Source organism: Ambystoma mexicanum, chromosome 1q, assembly GCF_040938575.1.
Source record: "Ambystoma mexicanum isolate Mex_15411 chromosome 1q, UKY_AmexF1_1, whole genome shotgun sequence".
NCBI classification, from domain to species: Eukaryota; Metazoa; Chordata; class Amphibia; order Caudata; family Ambystomatidae; genus Ambystoma; species Ambystoma mexicanum.
The window spans coordinates 1496489238-1496512069 of record NC_090922.1 but is presented as its reverse complement, the minus strand read 5'-3'; positions in this window follow the sequence as shown (position 1 = coordinate 1496512069).

The following is a 22832-nucleotide window of genomic DNA, read 5'->3' as shown; positions in this document are numbered from 1 at the left end:
CCCTCTTATCCTCCCAACCTTGAACCAACTCCCAGCCACCTCCAACCCCCACTACCTCGTACAAAGCTACAACAATAGCATGTGCTCAGCCTTAGACTCTATCGCACCCGTAAAACTGAGAAAGTGTAAGCCGAAAAAACACTTGAACACATGGTTCTCTACTCATTTAAAAGCCCTCAGATCTGAGAAACTCATAAAGGAACAAGCCTGGAGACAACCACCAACAGACACCAACAAGCAGACCCTGAACAACATAGTCTCTACTTACAAAAAGGAAATCATCACCGCTAAACAGGAATCATACAATCAGAGAATATCACAAGCCAAATCTAGTACTAAGGAACTGTTTACTACCATCAAAGAGCTGGAAACACCCGTCCTAGTCCCATACACATGTGTGACAGATAAACAATGGTGTGCCAGTGTCCAAAAGGCCCTGTCTAGTAAAGTAGCAGGCCTCCAAATCAAAATCTCTAACAAGAAAGAATCACTAACCAAGTCTACCAACTTCACTAACACCCCCACACACCCAACACCTCACCCCACGCCCCAGAACCTGATACCTAACCAACTCTCCCGCTTCAGCTTTTCCAAAGTCTCCACGTTAGAAGTGGAAAAAATAATTCTCAGCCTCAAACCATCAAACTGTCAAGGCGACCCTTGCCCCTGTCAAATCATCAAAGACGCATCTAGAGACCTCTCACCATTCATCACCAAACTTATTAATGCCTCCTTCTCTTCGGGTACCATCCCCAATAACCTTAAAGAATCTTGGGTCCTCCCCTACACAAAAAACCCACCCTAGACCCGACGATCCCCACTAATTACAGACCCATTACCACCGTCCCCTTCTTGCTCAAAAATTAGATAAGACAGCCTATCAACAAATACAAAAATACCTTGAGCAAAACCACCACCTGGGAATCTGGCAATCAGGCTTTAGACCGCAACATGGGACAGAGACAGCTCTCATTGACCTTAAGGCCCAAATCGACACTCTGAGAGACAATGGGAAAAACGGCTCTGTTGCTCCTTCTAGACCTCTCCGCAGCATTCGATCTAGTTGATCACAAAATTCTTTGTGACCACCTAAACTCGGCTGCCCACTTCTCCCAAAAAGCCATCGGCTGGATTGAGTCATTCCTGAGCAACAGATCCATGCGTGTCTTTTCCACCTTAGCTTACGCTGACCCCATACCCATCACAAGTGGGGTCCCCCAGGGATCATGTGTCTCCCCTACCCTTTACAACGTGTTCACAAAGCCCCTGTTTGATGATCTTGACGGTCTGGGTATCCCCTACACTAATTACGCTGATGATACCCAGATACTCATCCCATTGATGGGAGATTACAACAAGGATTTGGACTTGCTGAACAGGGAGTACCTCATCATCCAGGCATGGATGGACTCCCACAGTCTATGCCTGAATGATGACAAGGCTGAACTCATCATCCTCGGATCCACCCCAATCTAAACAAACTGGACCACAACTATTCGAGCTTCACTATAGACGGCAACCCCATCAAGGTAGCAAAAGTAGTGAAAACCCTAGGAATCTACCTAGACTCCGCCCTTAACTTCCACAAACAGGATAGCTCTATGGCCTCTTCCACAGCCTACACATGTAGGCTTATAAGAGCAGCCAAACCTTTCCTATCCACTCAGAATTGCATTACCCTAGCCAGAGCCCTTGTTTTATCCAAACTCGACTATTGTAATGCCCTTTATGTTGGAGCCAACAAACAGATTACTAACAAAATCCAGACCCTGCAAAATAATGCAGCGCTTAGCATCCCCAAGAGAGCAAACATCTCCAACATCAGGAGATCTCATAACTGGCTCACCACCACCGACAAAATCTGGCTCAAAGTCGCCTCCTTAGCACACAAATGCCTCAATAATGCAGCCCCCCGCTACTTAGCTGACAGAATAAAAAGATACTCCCCTAACAGGCCCACCAGAACCTCCAATGCTAATTTGCTTACAGTTCCCAGGTTCAATCGATCCAAAATGGGCGGGAACAGCTTCCAGGTGAAAGCAGCCCAACACTGGAACTCCCTGCCACTCGCTCTAAGGACACCCCAAACCTACCCCCTCTTTAGACGTAACTACATTCAGTGGTTAAAGAATAACGACCAATAACTGATCTGCCTCTGCATTTTATGCTTCTATGTAAATATGTATATTTGTAAACTGCATATCATTGTATCTATCGCAACTGAATTAACCTATGCATATCCTGTAAACTACTGTACAGCATTGTAACCAAGCTGAGGATAACCTTACTGCTCCTGCGCCCTCATAACTTTGGGTCTGGCACGCAATATAAATGAATAAACGAAACTAAACTTAGACACTAGTGAATATGTGTGTACCTCAGTGTAGGCATCTAATCAAGATTAAAATGTACAATATAAAGTAGCGCAAGCGGATCGGAGGGCAAATGCCCTACACATTGGAACATAACAGCATAACAGCTTAAAAACAAGAGCACAGGCAGTCAGGGGACTCACCTGAAAGGAGTGCCATAATGTTCTGCAAGTGAGAGAGAGTCCAGAGTGAAGGTCGAGGTTTGTTCAAAGTGTGTAATTGCAACGGTAAGAGGCAAAAGGAAACGGTCTCAGATGGACAATGACGCATATAATTCCCCCAGCCTGTTAGAGCCCAGTGCGCTAAACACCTGGCCTGTGGGCCAAAGATTGGCGGGAAGGCAAGGGGGGGAGAGAGAATGAAACAAAAGAACTCACCCTCCCGATTTAGACAGGAGACCCCCGACCTTTGCATCAAAAATGTTGCTATTTTGGGTTTTTCCATCCTAAAATAATTCTAACCCTAATGAAATCCAATGGGAAATAATGAGAAGTTCCGTTCTCCCACTTCCTGTGACAAAATCTCGCTCCCAGGTGCTCTGAAACGTTGGCATGAATGGACAATGTACTGGACAAAGCAAAGAGGTGCTGGGAATGTTGGCTCCAGTCCCAGGAGACAGGCGACAGACATTACATTAGCCCTTTTCTCTATTCAGAGGTCACTGGGTGATTAACTTGAGAGTCAGGAAGGACCAGGATATCCACATACCCACAATCCTATGCGGAATGTTCATATATACAATATATACAATAATGATAGCAGAAGCTTTATATTCCTGTAAAACAATACATGGAGAGGCACTCTGAAGAGGACAAACTGAATATTACTAGTTTCTTTATTTCAAATCCTGCACTGGTTTGACACTGTAATTTTCAGTCCTCGCAGAGAGATAATACATTCTACACCATCAGTCGCTTCAGGAGCTTTTCTCTGTACAGAGGTCGCCGGGTCAGGGAAGAGCTCACTCTGGTCAGGGGTCAATGAACTGGAGCTTGAGAATACCTCAGTGCGGAAACAGCAAAAAGCAGCCACTGCTCAGAGCAGCTCAGTGAGTAGAAGGCAATACAGCAGTGCACCCAGATATCCACATACCCACAATCCTTTGCGGAAATATGCATAGACAAAACCTTTACAATGATAGCAGAAGCTGTATATTTGTGTAAAACAGTACATGGAGTCGTACCTTGAAGATCACAAACTAAATTTAACTCGTTTATTTTAAATCCTGTACTGATCCGACACTATCATGTTCAGCGTTGAGGTGTTAAAAAGTGCGCGCGTGGACGATTGTGGAGTTGTTTTGCAAAGGATGGAAGTGAACCTACAGTTCACCGTGATGCCCCGCATCAGCTCAAACCTTTCCTTAATACAGCTTGTGAGGCCTCTTCCGTGTTCAGAGACCTGCCAAAAATTGGGTTTAGAGCCTGCGGTCACTGCCACACAGAGTGCAGTAACATGCCGGCTGCAGAATAACGCGAAGCATGCACAAACGGCGGTGTTATGTAATATCGAGGTATATCTGTACCTTGGAAGAATAGAGTGCGGGCAGATTTATTTAAAATAAAGTAGGCTTAATTTCCATATGCTATTCGTGCAGTGACTGTATGCATTGAATTAAATTCATATAAAGCGTATCTCTGATTGTGCAACAAGTTGGTATATGCAGATTACAATGGATTATGGGCAAGCGGATATCCGTGAGGGGTAGAATGTCCATGAGCTGAACTGTTCAGAGCAGTAGCTGGATTCAGTGCAGAGTTTGTGCTTTTGTCACTTGTCCTAATACAAAAACGCATATACTTGAAAGCATGTTTCACACGTTGGCAGTGAAATGTATTTACTTCTCATCTTCCTTGTCACAGTACTTACACCTGCCTTCCCCTCAACTATGTAAGATCAGTCCTTATCTATTTTATTTATTTTTTTAATAAACTTTATCGTGCATTTGGTTAAAGAAAACCTTAAAAACTACTTTATATCACACAACACATAAAATTGTATTTTATATATTCATGCATTTTATAAAATAATGTAATATCACATTTTTGTAAGATATAATATATTCAAATAAAATTCCTATTACTATTAGTGAATACAATTCAAGTTTCAATTCATGTAAATTGCTCTAATCTAAAACTAATTACACTAGACAACTGGCTGGCTAAAACAATTTACTTTGACTCAAGTAAGTGGATTAAAAAACGTATTCCATAGAAATTTGGAGCTGCAGTAATCACAATAGATTACGTGCAGTAAAGTCTATTCCAATCTTGATAAATTTGTATGCATTCCATACAATCCACAAAATTCCCATATGCCTTAACATGAGCATTCAACCTTGTGCAGCATGGCAAAACCTGCCTGTCAGTTTCGGCCTTCCTTGTTATTGATATTTGTGCACATTAGTGTCTCGAGAGTGACCATTTTCCTCTTATGGGACGCTTGAATCGACGGGCTGTGTCTGCCGGCACCAGACTTTCTGGTCACCTAAGTGTTCATTCAAGTAGAACCCTGATCACTTGGAGCTACCAGAATATAGTGAAGTTCTGATGGTCGAGTGGTAGGTATTGTTGTAGGCGTATTCAGCCAGTGGCAAAAGATCTTTCCAATCGTCTTGTGCAGCGCTTACATAACTGCAGAGATATCCCTCAAGGGTTTGATTTAATCTCTCAGTCTCGCCATTTGATTGAGGATGATATCCCGAGCTCAGTGCTCGCGATATACCCAGAATGTGGTAGACCTGTTTCCAATACCGTGAGGTTTATTGCGATCCTCGGTCGCAAATAATTGTTTCAGGGAGACCAGGAGAGAGCACATCTCCCCCATCAGAATTTCTTGCAAATGGCTCTGCATTCAACAAACAATTGAGCTAAAAACACTTTGCCTTACTTACAAAGCCTTAAACCACCTAGCCCCCCCATATCTCACCAACAAACTGTCTTTGAAGCCGAACAATAGAATCACTAGATCTGCTAACACTCTCTGCCTCACTGTGCCTAGATTCACCTCTAAAAGAGCTGGCGGCTCAAGTTTCACGGTCCTCGCCCCTCAACTTTGGAACTCCCTGCCGTTGAATACCAAATCGGCCGCCTCATTCCATCTGTTCAGGAAGGTAGTCATTGGGTGGCTATTAGACAAAACCAAAACCAATCCAAAGCCCAACTAAGACCATGACTACGGTATATTTTGTACATACTACTCAAATGTTCTAATTGTATGCTCTAAATATCGCCGATTGTATAGCCTGTACATCATTTCTACATAGTGTATATCTGCATAATTTTTATATTGTGTACCTCTGTAACCTGTCTTTAAGTGCCCTTTTACTCCAGGGTGTGGTGTGCTATATAAGTAAAATAAACAAACAAACAAACATGTAGAGAAAACACATGAGTTATGAAGATTCGAGCCTTTTGAGCAGCGGTAGGGAGCCATAAAAGAGAAACAAAGTGTGCCATCTGATCTAGGTAATTCAACCACGAAGTCTGTGTATATGATCTGCCATGGACGAGAAGGGAGTGGCATCTTTATCAGTTTCCCCAAAGGGGAATGACGAGGAGACTTGGTTTGAAGACACATTGGGCATGATTCCACGTGTTCTCGGGTGTCCTTCTTTAAACTTGGCCACCAGAAGTATCGAGAGACACATCTTGAGTTGTGGCGGTTCCTCTGTGTCTGGCAGTTTTAGAATGGTGGCACATCCCCAACACTTCCTTTTGAAGGGACCTTGTTGGTAGCTCTATGACCCAAAAAGTAACATCCTTCCGTAAAGGTTAATGCAGACCTCGCCCATTTTGGTAATGGATATTTTCGGGCTGTCTCAGATTGTGATCTTAGTCGTGTTAAGAAATCTGAAGGAGTTTGAAGTCCCAATGCCAAACGTGGAAAGATGGGTTCTGTTCGGAATTGGTCCGAAGGAATCAGTTCTTTACGGGAAAAAGCATCTGCTCTCAGATTACTCCTTCCCAGTATGAAGGAGAAATGAATTCGGAAAGGTGAAACAAAATGTGCCCTGTCTACTGTTGCATGTTTGGGCATATTGAAAGATCCTAAGATTTTGATGGTCTGTCGGTACCTCCACTGGAAATCTTGCCCCGAGCAGAACGTGTCGCCATTCTTCAAAAGCTCTCTTTATAGCCAGAAGCTCCTTTTCCAGAACAGTGTAGTTTAGTTCAGCTGTGGAAAGGGTCTTAGACAGATATGCTATTGGGCGTTATTGAGCCTGGCCATCTAACTGTAACAATACAGCCCCTGCGGCATACTGTGAGGCGTCTGTCTCCACAATAAACTGACAGTTCTGCTCTAGGGTCTTCAATATGGGAGCAGATGTAAAACATCTTTTAAGTTTATCAAACTTGTGTCTCTGGTCCCCATTGGAATTACTTGCCCTTCTTAAGTAGATTGGTCAACGGTTAGGTCAAGGAAGAGAAGTTCGGTATACATTTTCGGTAGAAATTAGCGAATCCTACAAACCTTTGGATGTCTTTCCGTGAAGTAGGAATAGGCCATTCTCTTACTGCTGATTTCTTCTCTGGATCCATTTCGATTCCCTCGGCAGATAGCACATATCCCAAATATGCCACCTAGGTTGATGGAAGGAGCATTTTTCCAATTTACAGTAAAGATGATTCTGTTGGAGTCTCCTTAGAACTTCACTGAGGTGCCGATAATGCTCCTGTAATGAGAGTGAAAACACTAGTACATCATCTAGATAGATGATCACATTATGTAGTAGAAGGTCTGCAAACTGATGGTCCATGAACCTTTGAAACACTGCTGGAGCATTTGAAAGAACGAAGGGCATGACTCGATATTGGAAATGGCCAAATGGGGTTCTGAAGGCTGTCTTCCACTCGTCACCTTGTTTGATTCTAATTAAATGATAGACTCCCTTTAGGTCCAGTTTGGTATAAACCTTAGCTCCTTTTACCGCCTCTAAGATATCTGGAATAAGAGGCATTGGGTATTTGCCTGGGACAGTGATCTTGTTCAATCCCCTAAAATCAATGCAAGGACGTAATTCGGCCGTGTTCTTCTTAGGGATGAAAAATAAGGAAGCAGCAGCTGGAGATGTGGATTCCGTTATGAGACCATTCTTAATGTTAGTCTTCAGGTAGTCCCGAAGTACCTCCTTTTCAGTATTGGAGAGAATATACATTCTCCCAAAAGGAAGAGGTTGATCAGGGAGCAAAGTTATGGCGCAATCGTACCTTCTATGTGGGGGCAATTGAGTATATTTTGAGGTGGAGAATACCTCTTGAAATTGTTGATACCTTTCCGGAAGACCGGTTATCTAGCATAGTGTTGTGATCCCTTGAGTCTCTGAGGGAGTAGCTGTGGGCTCTAGTGGAAGTCCCCTACAATCTTCTATACAATGGGCTAGACAATACTCAGACTCCAGGAAAATAGAGCCTACTGACCAGTTGATAAACAGATTCTGTTGTCTCAACCATGGAAGCCTGAGAATGATTGGATGGTGAGCAGCCCTAATAATGTCCAAAGAAAGAATTTCCTGATGAGCAGAGATGGTCATTAGCAGAGGAATTGTCTGATGCTTAGTGGGCCCAGAAACTAGAGGACTACCATCCACGCTTTCCACAGGAATAGGCTCAGTCTTTGGTGAGCGCGGAATACCATGGATCTTGGCCCAATGATCATCTATAAAATTCCCGGCTGCACCACTGTCTATGAGAGTGGGAACGTCCTGAAGCTTGTGCCCATCAACTGTTAAGGAGATTTTTAGGATCAGCATATGTGTATCCCGAGGACGAAGACACAGGGAAGTATGTGTTCTGGTTGATGAACCTTGTTCTTGCAGCATTTCCCGAACCGTGGCTCCTCTCACGGCCGGGAACTGGTGTTTCTCGATCTCCTAGGTGGTGCAATTGGACACTCTTGTACGGAATGGATGTTCGCCCCACAATACATACAAAGTCCGAAAGTGCGCCTACGTGCCCGTTCTTCAGGGGATAGAAGACCGCTTGCTGCTGACCCCAATTGCATGGGTTCTTCTGTAGTATTCGCTCAACTTGCGTGGTGCTGAATAGATAACGGTCGAGAAATCCTCCCTTTCCTACGTTCACTCTAACGCTCCTTCAGACGGTAGTCAATCTGCATCACTAATGCGATAAATTCGGTGAGAGTGGTGGGCCTTGGTACTCTATACACTTCATCCTTAAGGGCTTCTGACAGACCTCTTTTGAAGATGGTCATCCGTGCCTCGTCAGACCAGGTGGTTTCACTAGCCATCTGTTTGAACCGAGTGATATAAGCCAGAATGTCTTGATTTCCCTGTTTTAAATCTAAGAGATGTTCTTGTGATGCTACTCTAATCTCCTGTCTCCCAAATATAGAACGAATGCTATTGAAAAACGCGGTGTGTGAGTCTAGGATTGGGTTATTGGTAGTGACCAACGGAGTTGCCCAGGCCAGAGCAGGTCCGGTCATCTGCGATATCATGTATCCTACCCTGTCTCTGTCAGTATGGAAGTAAGCTCCTTTAAATGTAAATTGAATCGCACATGAATCTATAAACTCTTTTACTTTATGTGGATTCCCGTCAAATTTTCCACCAGGCAGTGGGCCTGGCAAAACCTCTGAACAATGGGGAATGCGACTAACAGCCTGCTTGTTGTGCAGCTTGTTGTGCTGCCTGCTTTTGATTCTGCCTGAGAGAGGCATTTTCCTGTTTGAGCTGCTGTATCTCTGTAGTGAGTGACTGACCTGCAGCTATTAACTGCTGTATCTGCAGATCCATGTCGATAAGGACCTATGGTACAGCAGAGATCATCCAAGGTCTACTCAGCTCTGGTTGAAATGGGAAAAACCCTTCCACGGGCGTTGCTATCTGTTATGCTTGGATCACAATCAGAGCGAAATGTAGAAAAATTGATGACAACCCACCTGAGTGTAGCTCGATCTCTTTAGGTGACAGCTGTTTGTTGAGTAAAGGAATCTACCTGTAGTCCCTTCTGCGCCCCAGCCCAAGGCTTGGGTGCAGAGAGAAACCCAGGGAAACCCCAAAGGGAAAAAAACCCTGTGAAGAGCTGCTGGGGTACGTGGTTTCCTAGTGCAGTCTTCAGATGGAGAGGGTCGGTGATCCTAATCTCAGGAAATGAATCTTCGATGATTTAACCGGATCTGGAGTCTTCTGATATAGCACTACATAGAGAGCAATGGAGGTTATTGTTGATATAATGACCCCCGGCTCTCTTCCCACTCCCGAGAGATCTTGCTTACCTCTGAATCGTTGTAGTCGGAAGGTAAAGGATTTTAGGTTCAGCAGGAGAGAGAGTGAAGCCTGCACAGCTGGAGGAGTACAAAGAATAGAATGAGGAATGAGGATCAGGGCACCTATGTCTCCCCGAATATGCTTTTACCCAAAACTGCCCACTACCTGCGGACAAGAGGTACAAGAGCTGAGGCACTCATGCCTCTCTGATCACAGGGATCTGCAGGGTGACAGAATGCGTCGGGGTCGTTCCTAGTGAAAGTGGATGGAAGATAGTGACATGTTAGTACGTCTCTGCAGGCCTGCGGGAAGGAATATTCCGTGGGCAAAATAAGAAGGAGGAGTTATTAAAGGTAAACACACCACGACGGATGTGAACAGCTCGCCGTGGAAGCAGAGAGTGAAGATACCGCGTCGAGATTGTTCCGCGGTTGACATGAACCACTCGCCGTGAAAAAGGAGAGTGAAGGCAGCGTTCTTAGATAAGAGCAGGCAGGGTTGGAGTTTACGGAGTCGGCGCTTCCAGAACACTAGGTACGTGGGGCAAGAGGCTGGACTAAGGAGGTTAGGATTAAAGGTATGCAATTTCTGCACGTTTAAGAATATAGAGAGAGATCTACTCCAAACGAACTTGCAAAGTGTGCCAGCACTCCTATGAGAGTAGCGACGCAAGGTGCTGTTGCTCTTCCTTCCGGATATGCTGCACTGGAAGGGGGAGTGGCCTCCTGGGACAGACCCATTGCGCGGTCAGCTAGACCGGAACTAGGAATATCGTGCGCCTCCATCTTGAAGGGTGCCATGCCCTGCATCGGAGGAGCCAATGATACATGCATTACACCAGTTTAGTCCATTATAGTGCTTTCTAGGATTTGTCTCTCTGGATTTATAATGGGGAATCTAGGACTACAAGTCCCAGAATTCAAAGGAAGAAACAGTTCTGGGCAATGCCATTGTACAGAGCACATTATGCCATGCGACTTTGAATGTTTAAAGGCAAACTAAATAGGAAAACTAAGAAATATCACCCAAACAGGAAATTATCCCATAGATACTAAAACATGTTATAAACGCACACATTTGTAAAGTTTGTTATCAAGTTTGACTGCCGCTTTTTAAGTTGGCCATGCCCCTTTAGTCCACTCCCAGCACTATATGCCACACTTCCTTGTTAGAGCCCTCCCCTCAATTTCTCAACCCAGTTTAAGCAATGGGTGCATGGTTACTTAAAAATCAGTAGCCTACTACCTAAACTGTAGGGTGGGAAGTATGACATTGCTGCCATCATCTCATCTCTCCTTCTTTAGTGAGGGAAATGCATACATGCCAACCCTTCCGATTTAAACTAATGGCGAGTTCCCATGTGTGTACAAATGTCTAGTATAAAAGACAGATACTACAAAACTAAGCTGGGGCTGAGGTGTGAGAAAGCACTATCCTCAGTCTTAGGGTGGCAAAACAAAACAAGAGAGAGCAAAACCCTGCATTGAACTAAGGTCCGAGAGTGATATGAATTATCCGTAAGGTGAGGTAGCTGCAATGAAAACCTCATCAAAATGATGTTCATATTTAATCAAAACATCTTTCCACGTCAACAGGATGTATGCCTACAATCATGGAACACATTTCAATGCATACAAGCTGTTGTAATACAAAAATCAAATCAAAAACACCATGGCCCTGATTCACAGAATGTATTCCTATGGGATTGCGCCATTATGAAACACTTCCATGAATCAGGCCCCACATGTGTATTAAACAAAAAGTATGAACAAATCAACACAATCATGCAGATTCAGAGTATGTTATTGAATTACATTCGTTTGTAACATACTTTACAAAGCACATACATTGAGAATCTGCAGTTAAATATGTGCAGAAAGTGTGGTGAGTGCCCACTGTTTGTCAATTTAACATTAGCATTAGTCTATCTGCGGGTCTACGTCCAAAGAACAAGAAGTTAGAAGCAATTATACAATAATGCCTGTCCTTGTCGAATAACAGAGTGATGGGATCTTGTGGTAGACGCCTTGTGTAGAGAGGATAGCCTGACTGTGAATTAGTGATAGACGTTTCGGCTGGTGTCTTAAATTCAGCGACCAAAGCCTTCTTCAGGATCCATAACAATTGCTTAAACGGGGAACCTGCATCACCAGCACCACTTCTTCAAAAATCGCCACCCAAACTTGTGCATCACTGCAGACGAGCGAATATTAAAGCCTGCAAAGGAAAACCCTATATTTGCACAATTTCGGCTGAAAAAGCAAAAATGAGCCCATCACCACCATTAAGGTACATGAGGTACCTAGTAGCTCCAAGATGGCCAACCGCGACATGCCTGCAGCCCCCTCTGCCTAACCAGGCCACCAGCAGCCTGCCAATTGTCTATTCGGCCTATTTCAATCCCCATTGGCCCCCTCCAAGGCCTACGGGAGACAAGGCCATCACCTGTTTTGCACCTGTTTTTGCCGTGTCTGCCATCTGCCAGCCCCCCTGGCTTGCGCACCAGACCCTAGCAAAGGTAACATTGCAACTCCATACCAGCCGCCGCTCTACTATCACTGGCTGACTACCATTGCTACTCGTGCCTCCAAGAGTTAACACCCTTGTTATCATCTAACTGAATTTTGTCAACTGTACCTTACGCTCTACATGCGGGCGCTCGCCTACTTTCAAGCTATTACTTCTTCCACTCTATGAAAATACTGCACCTAGCCCAGTCTATGAATGTTAAACCTAGATAGACCCTGATACACTAGTGCCTCACACTTGCCTGCACAGTGTTTTTAGCCCAATTTGTGATTCTCAAATCTAGACAGACCCTGTTGTCATATTGGTTATCATTGGTCTGCACAGTGTTTTTAGCCCAATTTGTGATTCTCAAATCTAGACAGACCCTGTTGTCATGTTGATTATCATTTGCCTGCACAGTTTTTTTAGCCCAATTTGTGATTCTCAAATCTAGACAGACCCTGTTGTCATATTGATTATCATTTGCCTGCACAGTGTTTTTAGCCCAACCTGTGGTTCTCAAATCTAGACAGACCCTGTTGTCATATTGGTTATCATTTGCCTGAACAGTGTTTTTAGCCCAACCTGTGATTCTCAAATCTAGACAGACCCTGTTGTCATATTGGTTATCATTTGCCTGCACGGTGTTTTTAGCCCAATTTGTGATTCTCAAATCTAGGCAGACCCTGTTGTCATATTATTAGTACCCAGCTATCCCACTCTTGACAACGACTCCGGCTGAATAACTACCGCGGCCACCCAAGATGCACCTAGCAGTTGCTTGCCTTGCTATCTGACTCCCACTTATACCTACAGAATGTACCTACAAGGCCTCTTCTCAGCACTTCTGAGAGTATTTCTCCACGTCATCCACCTGTCCAGCCACCCCAGCCTTACCTCTAGCTATGCCTCCATAGGAACCACTTCTCCACTCACGATGCACCTCTCTATACCATGTAGCCTCACTGCCAGAAACTCCAAATTACGTGCCAGACTACCCAAAATATATGAGCCCCGATCCAGAGACTCTAACCAGTCCAAATTGACCAACCGGACCCTACCCATGCTTCCGATCCCCCCCACCAACCGTCCCTTGGACACACCCAAGCAATGCCAAACTAACACCAAGCATAAGGTTCACAACTTAACCACCACAACCACCCGTACTAAATCTATCACCCCTCTCATACGAGGCGCCTTAATTAAGGCACGATCAGTAGTAGCCCATGCCACAGATATAGCAGACCTCATTCTAGCAGAAGAACTAGACTTCCTAGCCATTACCGAGTCCTGTCTCCATTCAGCTGCTGGACCTGCTCTCTCACTAGCCGTCCCTGACGACTACACTATCCTCTGAGCGGACAGAACAGAATCCAGAGGTGGAGGCCTGCCAAAACACACCTCAACATCAGACTTGACACCACCAATCACCTCCCATCATGCACATCTCTCACAGCTAAACTTCCTACCGCCAACTCCCAAACTATAACCATCCACTTACTCTACTGACCCCCTGGCCCGCCTGGTTCCTTTGAGGAAGACTTCACCACCGCCATCACTAATAACCTAAAAAACTCCTCCTGGACTGGGTATCTGACCACAACTGTGTGGCCTCCATCACAGCTAACACCCCCCAATCATGGTCCGACCACCATCTCCTCGCCTTCAACCTGGAAGCTGCTAGCCCTATTACTAACAACCTTCTAGCCACAGCTATCCCTACGAGAAGCAAGAAAAACATCACAGCTGAAAAACTCATCCCTCTTATCCTCCCAACCTTGAACCAACTCCCAGCCACCTCCAACCCCCACTACCTCGTACAAAGCTACAACAATAGCATGTGCTCAGCCTTAGACTCTATCGCACCCGTAAAACTGAGAAAGTGTAAGCCGAAAAAACACTTGAACACATGGTTCTCTACTCATTTAAAAGCCCTCAGATCTGAGAAACTCATAAAGGAACAAGCCTGGAGACAACCACCAACAGACACCAACAAGCAGACCCTGAACAACATAGTCTCTACTTACAAAAAGGAAATCATCACCGCTAAACAGGAATCATACAATCAGAGAATATCACAAGCCAAATCTAGTACTAAGGAACTGTTTACTACCATCAAAGAGCTGGAAACACCCGTCCTAGTCCCATACACATGTGTGACAGATAAACAATGGTGTGCCAGTGTCCAAAAGGCCCTGTCTAGTAAAGTAGCAGGCCTCCAAATCAAAATCTCTAACAAGAAAGAATCACTAACCAAGTCTACCAACTTCACTAACACCCCCACACACCCAACACCTCACCCCACGCCCCAGAACCTGATACCTAACCAACTCTCCCGCTTCAGCTTTTCCAAAGTCTCCACGTTAGAAGTGGAAAAAATAATTCTCAGCCTCAAACCATCAAACTGTCAAGGCGACCCTTGCCCCTGTCAAATCATCAAAGACGCATCTAGAGACCTCTCACCATTCATCACCAAACTTATTAATGCCTCCTTCTCTTCGGGTACCATCCCCAATAACCTTAAAGAATCTTGGGTCCTCCCCTACACAAAAAACCCACCCTAGACCCGACGATCCCCACTAATTACAGACCCATTACCACCGTCCCCTTCTTGCTCAAAAATTAAATAAGACAGCCTATCAACAAATACAAAAATACCTTGAGCAAAACCACCACCTGGGAATCTGGCAATCAGGCTTTAGACCGCAACATGGGACAGAGACAGCTCTCATTGACCTTAAGGCCCAAATCGACACTCTGAGAGACAATGGGAAAAACGGCTCTGTTGCTCCTTCTAGACCTCTCCGCAGCATTCGATCTAGTTGATCACAAAATTCTTTGTGACCACCTAAACTCGGCTGCCCACTTCTCCCAAAAAGCCATCGGCTGGATTGAGTCATTCCTGAGCAACAGATCCATGCGTGTCTTTTCCACCTTAGCTTACGCTGACCCCATACCCATCACAAGTGGGGTCCCCCAGGGATCATGTGTCTCCCCTACCCTTTACAACGTGTTCACAAAGCCCCTGTTTGATGATCTTGACGGTCTGGGTATCCCCTACACTAATTACGCTGATGATACCCAGATACTCATCCCATTGATGGGAGATTACAACAAGGATTTGGACTTGCTGAACAGGGAGTACCTCATCATCCAGGCATGGATGGACTCCCACAGTCTATGCCTGAATGATGACAAGGCTGAACTCATCATCCTCGGATCCACCCCAATCTAAACAAACTGGACCACAACTATTCGAGCTTCACTATAGACGGCAACCCCATCAAGGTAGCAAAAGTAGTGAAAACCCTAGGAATCTACCTAGACTCCGCCCTTAACTTCCACAAACAGGATAGCTCTATGGCCTCTTCCACAGCCTACACATGTAGGCTTATAAGAGCAGCCAAACCTTTCCTATCCACTCAGAATTGCATTACCCTAGCCAGAGCCCTTGTTTTATCCAAACTCGACTATTGTAATGCCCTTTATGTTGGAGCCAACAAACAGATTACTAACAAAATCCAGACCCTGCAAAATAATGCAGCGCTTAGCATCCCCAAGAGAGCAAACATCTCCAACATCAGGAGATCTCATAACTGGCTCACCACCACCGACAAAATCTGGCTCAAAGTCGCCTCCTTAGCACACAAATGCCTCAATAATGCAGCCCCCCGCTACTTAGCTGACAGAATAAAAAGATACTCCCCTAACAGGCCCACCAGAACCTCCAATGCTAATTTGCTTACAGTTCCCAGGTTCAATCGATCCAAAATGGGCGGGAACAGCTTCCAGGTGAAAGCAGCCCAACACTGGAACTCCCTGCCACTCGCTCTAAGGACACCCCAAACCTACCCCCTCTTTAGACGTAACTACATTCAGTGGTTAAAGAATAACGACCAATAACTGATCTGCCTCTGCATTTTATGCTTCTATGTAAATATGTATATTTGTAAACTGCATATCATTGTATCTATCGCAACTGAATTAACCTATGCATATCCTGTAAACTACTGTACAGCATTGTAACCAAGCTGAGGATAACCTTACTGCTCCTGCGCCCTCATAACTTTGGGTCTGGCACGCAATATAAATGAATAAACTAAACTAAACTAAGACACTAGTGAATATGTGTGTACCTCAGTGTAGGCATCTAATCAAGATTAAAATGTACAATATAAAGTAGCGCAAGCGGATCGGAGGGCAAATGCCCTACACATTGGAACATAACAGCATAACAGCTTAAAAACAAGAGCACAGGCAGTCAGGGGACTCACCTGAAAGGAGTGCCGTAATGTTCTGCAAGTGAGAGAGAGTCCAGAGTGAAGGTCGAGGTTTGTTCAAAGTGTGTAATTGCAACGGTAAGAGGCAAAAGGAAACGGTCTCAGATGGACAATGACACATATAATTCCCCCAGCCTGTTAGAGCCCAGTGCTCTAAACACCTGGCCTGTGGGCCAAAGATTGGCGGGAAGGCAAGGGGGGGGAGAGAGAATGAAACAAAAGAACTCACCCTCCCGATTTAGACAGGAGACCCCCGACCTTTGCATCAAAAATGTTGCTATTTTGGGTTTTTCCATCCTAAAATAATTCTAACCCTAATGAAATCCAATGGGAAATAATGAGAAGTTCCGTTCTCCCACTTCCTGTGACAAAATCTCGCTCCCAGGTGCTCTGAAACGTTGGCATGAATGGACAATGTACTCGACAAAGCAAAGAGGTGCTGGGAATGTTGGCTCCAGTCCCAGGAGACAGGCGACAGACATTACATTAGCCCTTTTCTCTATTCAGAGGTCACTGGGTGATTAACTTGAGAGTCAGGAAGGACCAGGATATCCACATACCCACAATCCTATGCGGAATGTTCATATATACAATATATACAATAATGATAGCAGAAGCTGTATATTCCTGTAAAACAATACATGGAGAGGCACTCTGAAGAGGACAAACTGAATATTACTAGTTTCTTTATTTCAAATCCTGCACTGGTTTGACACTGTAATTCTCAGTCCTCGCAGAGAGATAATACATTCTACACCATCAGTCGCTTCAGGAGCTTTTCTCTGTACAGAGGTCGCCGGGTCAGGGAAGAGCTCACTCTGGTCAGGGGTCAATGAACTGGAGCTTGAGAATACCTCAGTGCGGAAACAGCAAAAAGCAGCCACTGCTCAGAGCAGCTCAGTGAGTAGAAGGCAATACAGCAGTGCACCCAGATATCCACATACCCACAATCCTTTGCGGAAATATGCATAGACAAAACCTTTACAATGATAGCAGAAGCTGTATATTTGTGTAAAACAGTACATGGAGTCGTACCTTGAAGATCACAAACTAAATTTAACTCGTTTATTTTAAATCCTGTACTGATCCGACACTATCATGTTCAGCGTTGAGGTGTTAAAAAGTGCGCGCGTGGACGATTGTGGAGTTGTTTTGCAAAGGATGGAAGTGAACCTACAGTTCACCGTGATGCCCCGCATCAGCTCAAACCTTTCCTTGATACAGCTTGTGAGGCCTCTTCCGCGTTCAGAGACCTGCCAAAAATTGGGTTTAGAGCCTGCGGTCACTGCCACACAGAGTGCAGTAACATGCCGGCTGCAGAATAACGCGAAGCATGCACAAACGGCGGTGTTATGTAATATCGAGGTATATCTGTACCTTGGAAGAATAGAGTGCGGGCAGATTTATTTAAAATAAAGTAGGCTTAATTTCCATATGCTATTCGTGCAGTGACTGTATGCATTGAATTAAATTCATATAAAGCGTATCTCTGATTGTGCAACAAGTTGGTATATGCAGATTACAATGGATTATGGGCAAGCGGATATCCGTGAGGGGTAGAATGTCCATGAGCTGAACTGTTCAGAGCAGTAGCTGGATTCAGTGCAGAGTTTGTGCTTTTGTCACTTGTCCTAATACAAAAACGCATATACTTGAAAGCATGTTTCACACGTTGGCAGTGAAATGTATTTACTTCTCATCTTCCTTGTCACAGTACTTACACCTGCCTTCCCCTCAACTATGTAAGATCAGTCCTTATCTATTTTATTTATTTTTTTAATAAACTTTATCGTGCATTTGGTTAAAGAAAACCTTAAAAACGACTTTATATCAAACAACACATAAAATTGTATTTTATATATTCATGCATTTTATAAAATAATGTAATATCACATTTTTGTAAGATATAATATATTCAAATAAAATTCCTATTACTATTAGTGAATACAATTCAAGTTTCAATTCATGTAAATTGCTCTAATCTAAAACTAATTACACTAGACAACTGGCTGGCTAAAACAATTTACTTTGACTCAAGTAAGTGGATTAAAAAACGTATTCCATAGAAATTTGGAGCTGCAGTAATCACAATAGATTACGTGCAGTAAAGTCTATTCCAATCTTGATAAATTTGTATGCATTCCATACAATCCACAAAATTCCCATATGCCTTAACATGAGCATTCAACCTTGTGCAGCATGGCAAAACCTGCCTGTCAGTTTCGGCCTTCCTTGTTATTGATATTTGTGCACATTAGTGTCTCGAGAGTGACCATTTTCCTCTTATGGGACGCTTGAATCGACGGGCTGTGTCTGCCGGCACCAGACTTTCTGGTCACCTAAGTGTTCATTCAAGTAGAACCCTGATCACTTGGAGCTACCAGAATATAGTGAAGTTCTGATGGTCGAGTGGTAGGTATTGTTGTAGGCGTATTCAGCCAGTGGCAAAAGATCTTTCCAATCGTCTTGTGCAGCGCTTACATAACTGCAGAGATATCCCTCAAGGGTTTGATTTAATCTCTCAGTCTCGCCATTTGATTGAGGATGATATCCCGAGCTCAGTGCTCGCGATATACCCAGAATGTGGTAGACCTGTTTCCAATACCGTGAGGTTTATTGCGATCCTCGGTCGCAAATAATTGTTTCAGGGAGACCAGGAGAGAGCACATCTCCCCCATCAGAATTTCTTGCAAATGGCTCTGCATTCAACAAACAATTGAGCTAAAAACACTTTGCCTTACTTACAAAGCCTTAAACCACCTAGCCCCCCCATATCTCACCAACAAACTGTCTTTGAAGCCGAACAATAGAATCACTAGATCTGCTAACACTCTCTGCCTCACTGTGCCTAGATTCACCTCTAAAAGAGCTGGCGGCTCAAGTTTCACGGTCCTCGCCCCTCAACTTTGGAACTCCCTGCCGTTGAATACCAAATCGGCCGCCTCATTCCATCTGTTCAGGAAGGTAGTCATTGGGTGGCTATTAGACAAAACCAAAACCAATCCAAAGCCCAACTAAGACCATGACTACGGTATATTTTGTACATACTACTCAAATGTTCTAATTGTATGCTCTAAATATCGCCGATTGTATAGCCTGTACATCATTTCTACATAGTGTATATCTGCATAATTTTTATATTGTGTACCTCTGTAACCTGTCTTTAAGTGCCCTTTTACTCCAGGGTGTGGTGTGCTATATAAGTAAAATAAACAAACAAACAAACATGTAGAGAAAACACATGAGTTATGAAGATTCGAGCCTTTTGAGCAGCGGTAGGGAGCCATAAAAGAGAAACAAAGTGTGCCATCTGATCTAGGTAATTCAACCACGAAGTCTGTGTATATGATCTGCCATGGACGAGAAGGGAGTGGCATCTTTATCAGTTTCCCCAAAGGGGAATGACGAGGAGACTTGGTTTGAAGACACATTGGGCATGATTCCACGTGTTCTCGGGTGTCCTTCTTTAAACTTGGCCACCAGAAGTATCGAGAGACACATCTTGAGTTGTGGCGGTTCCTCTGTGTCTGGCAGTTTTAGAATGGTGGCACATCCCCAACACTTCCTTTTGAAGGGACCTTGTTGGTAGCTCTATGACCCAAAAAGTAACATCCTTCCGTAAAGGTTAATGCAGACCTCGCCCATTTTGGTAATGGATATTTTCGGGCTGTCTCAGATTGTGATCTTAGTCGTGTTAAGAAATCTGAAGGAGTTTGAAGTCCCAATGCCAAACGTGGAAAGATGGGTTCTGTTCGGAATTGGTCCGAAGGAATCAGTTCTTTACGGGAAAAAGCATCTGCTCTCAGATTACTCCTTCCCAGTATGAAGGAGAAATGAATTCGGAAAGGTGAAACAAAATGTGCCCTGTCTACTGTTGCATGTTTGGGCATATTGAAAGATCCTAAGATTTTGATGGTCTGTCGGTACCTCCACTGGAAATCTTGCCCCGAGCAGAACGTGTCGCCATTCTTCAAAAGCTCTCTTTATAGCCAGAAGCTCCTTTTCCAGAACAGTGTAGTTTAGTTCAGCTGTGGAAAGGGTCTTAGACAGATATGCTATTGGGCGTTATTGAGCCTGGCCATCTAACTGTAACAATACAGCCCCTGCGGCATACTGTGAGGCGTCTGTCTCCACAATAAACTGACAGTTCTGCTCTAGGGTCTTCAATATGGGAGCAGATGTAAAACATCTTTTAAGTTTATCAAACTTGTGTCTCTGGTCCCCATTGGAATTACTTGCCCTTCTTAAGTAGATTGGTCAACGGTTAGGTCAAGGAAGAGAAGTTCGGTATACATTTTCGGTAGAAATTAGCGAATCCTACAAACCTTTGGATGTCTTTCCGTGAAGTAGGAATAGGCCATTCTCTTACTGCTGATTTCTTCTCTGGATCCATTTCGATTCCCTCGGCAGATAGCACATATCCCAAATATGCCACCTAGGTTGATGGAAGGAGCATTTTTCCAATTTACAGTAAAGATGATTCTGTTGGAGTCTCCTTAGAACTTCACTGAGGTGCCGATAATGCTCCTGTAATGAGAGTGAAAACACTAGTACATCATCTAGATAGATGATCACATTATGTAGTAGAAGGTCTGCAAACTGATGGTCCATGAACCTTTGAAACACTGCTGGAGCATTTGAAAGAACGAAGGGCATGACTCGATATTGGAAATGGCCAAATGGGTTTCTGAAGGCTGTCTTCCACTCGTCACCTTGTTTGATTCTAATTAAATGATAGACTCCCTTTAGGTCCAGTTTGGTATAAACCTTAGCTCCTTTTACCGCCTCTAAGATATCTGGAATAAGAGGCATTGGGTATTTGCCCGGGACAGTGATCTTGTTCAATCCCCTAAAATCAATGCAAGGACGTAATTCGGCCGTGTTCTTCTTAGGGATGAAAAATAAGGAAGCAGCAGCTGGAGATGTGGATTCCGTTATGAGACCATTCTTAATGTTAGTCTTCAGGTAGTCCCGAAGTACCTCCTTTTCAGTATTGGAGAGAATATACATTCTCCCAAAAGGAAGAGGTTGATCAGGGAGCAAAGTTATGGCGCAATCGTACCTTCTATGTGGGGGCAATTGAGTATATTTTGAGGTGGAGAATACCTCTTGAAATTGTTGATACCTTTCCGGAAGACCGGTTATCTAGCATAGTGTTGTGATCCCTTGAGTCTCTGAGGGAGTAGCTGTGGGCTCTAGTGGAAGTCCCCTACAATCTTCTATACAATGGGCTAGACAATACTCAGACTCCAGGAAAATAGAGCCTACTGACCAGTTGATAAACAGATTCTGTTGTCTCAACCATGGAAGCCTGAGAATGATTGGATGGTGAGCAGCCCTAATAATGTCCAAAGAAAGAATTTCCTGATGAGCAGAGATGGTCATTAGCAGAGGAATTGTCTGATGCTTAGTGGGCCCAGAAACTAGAGGACTACCATCCACGCTTTCCACAGGAATAGGCTCAGTCTTTGGTGAGCGCGGAATACCATGGATCTTGGCCCAATGATCATCTATAAAATTCCCGGCTGCACCACTGTCTATGAGAGTGGGAACGTCCTGAAGCTTGTGCCCATCAACTGTTAAGGAGATTTTTAGGATCAGCATATGTGTATCCCGAGGACGAAGACACAGGGAAGTATGTGTTCTGGTTGATGAACCTTGTTCTTGCAGCATTTCCCGAACCGTGGCTCCTCTCACGGCCGGGAACTGGTGTTTCTCGATCTCCTAGGTGGTGCAATTGGACACTCTTGTACGGAATGGATGTTCGCCCCACAATACATACAAAGTCCGAAAGTGCGCCTACGTGCCCGTTCTTCAGGGGATAGAAGACCGCTTGCTGCTGACCCCAATTGCATGGGTTCTTCTGTAGTATTCGCTCAACTTGCGTGGTGCTGAATAGATAACGGTCGAGAAATCCTCCCTTTCCTACGTTCACTCTAACGCTCCTTCAGACGGTAGTCAATCTGCATCACTAATGCGATAAATTCGGTGAGAGTGGTGGGCCTTGGTACTCTATACACTTCATCCTTAAGGGCTTCTGACAGACCTCTTTTGAAGATGGTCATCCGTGCCTCGTCAGACCAGGTGGTTTCACTAGCCATCTGTTTGAACCGAGTGATATAAGCCAGAATGTCTTGATTTCCCTGTTTTAAATCTAAGAGATGTTCTTGTGATGCTACTCTAATCTCCTGTCTCCCAAATATAGAACGAATGCTATTGAAAAACGCGGTGTGTGAGTCTAGGATTGGGTTATTGGTAGTGACCAACGGAGTTGCCCAGGCCAGAGCAGGTCCGGTCATCTGCGATATCATGTATCCTACCCTGTCTCTGTCAGTATGGAAGTAAGCTCCTTTAAATGTAAATTGAATCGCACATGAATCTATAAACTCTTTTACTTTATGTGGATTCCCGTCAAATTTTCCACCAGGCAGTGGGCCTGGC